Here is a 2494-nt window from a genome sequence, read left to right on the forward strand (position 1 = left end):
CACACACACACACACACACACACACACACACACATATATATATAAAGACACACACACACACACACACACACACACACACACACACACACACACACACACACACACACACACACACACACACACACACACACATATATATATAAACACACACACACACACACACACACACACACACACACACACACACACACACACACACACACACACACACACACACACACACACACACATACACACACACAAGCTTGCGTGTATTCGCATCTAAATGCTGCACTATTGGACTCAACATTTAGGAAAGATTATGGGTTCCCTCTCTCACGATAACAGATATACAGCCTCTGCACTTGTAGTGCAGGTGTTTTGGCCGCTGAGCACGCGAGGCAGCAGAAGTCCAGGTTCTGCAGGTGTTATGCATGAGTCACGTGAAAACAAAGGTAGGGAGGTTCTCTTCCCAATTCAGGTGTCAATTTTGCAGTTTACAGATGCGCCCTTTGTGTTCCAAGACAGGTAATGAGGATTCGTCAAACTGGCACTATCTTATTACGATCACAGTTGATATTCCATCACGCAACAAGAGCGAATTGGCAATAGAAAATAAAAGTAAAAGGGTTGGGATATTTGAACTGGTACGACCATATACTATATATTTTGGATTCTTTTTTGTAAAGGGGGGATCTATATATAGTTAATGAAATCGTCTGGGGGCGAAGGAAATCAATCAAACGTCTTTGATGTTGCAACGAAATAAAGGAGGCCTGAGTTCATCAAGTCCTTTTTTCAGGAAGATTTCCCCCTTAGGGTACTCCTTGAACAAAATCGTACGGCACAACTCATTGGAAATCCTGTACAAATGTTATCACAGTGAGGGTCATTATCCTGCAGCAACTGTGTCACATATTTCTTTCTGACTACAACCAGGAAGACAAAGTGAATTTTTTTGTGTCATTATGATATTTGGAAATAAACTCTCCTACTGGGATTCGAACCCTCGCCTAAGCGGATTGCTTTTTATAAGACAAAGACCGTACCATCGTGCCACCATGACCCTACAAGTCGTTCCGTTTTGTAGGGTCATGGTGGCGCGATGGTACGGTCTTCGTCTAATAAAAAGCAAGTCGTTCAGGCGAGGGTTCGAATCCCAGTAGGAGAGTTTACTTCCAAATGATATAGTGTTGTCCAGCTGATTTTATTCGGTGGAAGAAATCTCTCGGAATATCACATATATCCCTTTCTTTTCTTGTTGCTATTTCGGTGGTCATTGTTATTCTAAATTCGGTAACTTTGTACGTCTCGTTCTTGGAACCACGCGATACAAGAGACTCAAAATTTTTGTTCACATTTTGTGTAAAATATGCTAAGAAATAGAATACGCTTGATTCTATTTTTTTTTAAACTGGGAGGTTCATGAACTCTCTTCCTCCACCTGTTCTCCCTTCTCTTCCTCTTGACATTGTCTCACCTCTTTCGGTGGTATTCTTAAAAAAAAAAAAAAAAAAAAAAAAAAAAAAAAAAAAAAATATATATATATATATATATATATATATATATATATATATATATATATATATATATATATTCTTGGAAGGGAAATATTTATATAAGGAAAGATTTTTTAAGAATACCACCGTAAGAATCTGACGGTGGTATTTGAAAAAAATCTTTCCTTATATAAATCTTCCCCTTCCAAGGATTCATATAAGATTTATATAAGGAAAGATTTTTTTTAAGAATATCACCGTTTGAATCTTGCACTCTTTTGAAAAAAAGGAGATTCAAAACGCTTCAATTGTGAAAACACTTGTCTTTGGTTTAGTACATTCTTCCTGGTCTTTCTGGAATATTGCTCTGTGCATATTTTTCTTTTGGGTTTTCTTCACCTATGTTTGAACAATGTTAAATGCTTGTGGTCGTAGCGTTACTAATGGAAATTTCAGTGTGGATGGTGACAACCAAAACGTTGATAATATAGGTTGTGGTCATACGCAAGCTCACAAAAGGTAATGACACCAGCCGTGGTGGAAAATGTCATGTTGGCAGAGAGAGAAAAGGTCTGTGACGCTTCTCATGGTGGAAAACGGTGCAAAACTGGTAATAGTGCTCAGCATATTAACAGTAGTTTAGTGCAAATATTTATAAATAGATAAGGGAAGATGGAGATAGATAAATAGAGATAACTAGATAGATAGATAGATAGACAGATAGATAGAAAGACAGAGAGAGAGAGAGAGAGAGAGAGAGAGAGAGAGAGAGAGAGAGAGAGAGAGAGAGAGAGAGAGAGAGAGAGAGAGAGAGAGAGAGAGAGAGAGAGAGAGAGAGAGAGAGAGAGAGAGAGAGAGAGAGAGAGAGAGAGAGAGAGAGAGAGAGAGAGAGAGAGAGAGAGAGAGAGAGAGAGAGAGAGAGAGAGAGAGAGAGAGAGAGAGAGAGAGAGAGAGAGAGAGAGAGAGAGAGAGAGAGAGAGAGAGAGAGAGAGAGAGAGAGAGAGAGAGAGAGAGAG

This window comes from Oratosquilla oratoria, chromosome 25 (assembly GCF_046742065.1).
Source record: "Oratosquilla oratoria isolate Oo_2021 chromosome 25, ASM4674206v1, whole genome shotgun sequence".
Taxonomy (NCBI): Eukaryota; Metazoa; Arthropoda; class Malacostraca; order Stomatopoda; family Squillidae; genus Oratosquilla; species Oratosquilla oratoria.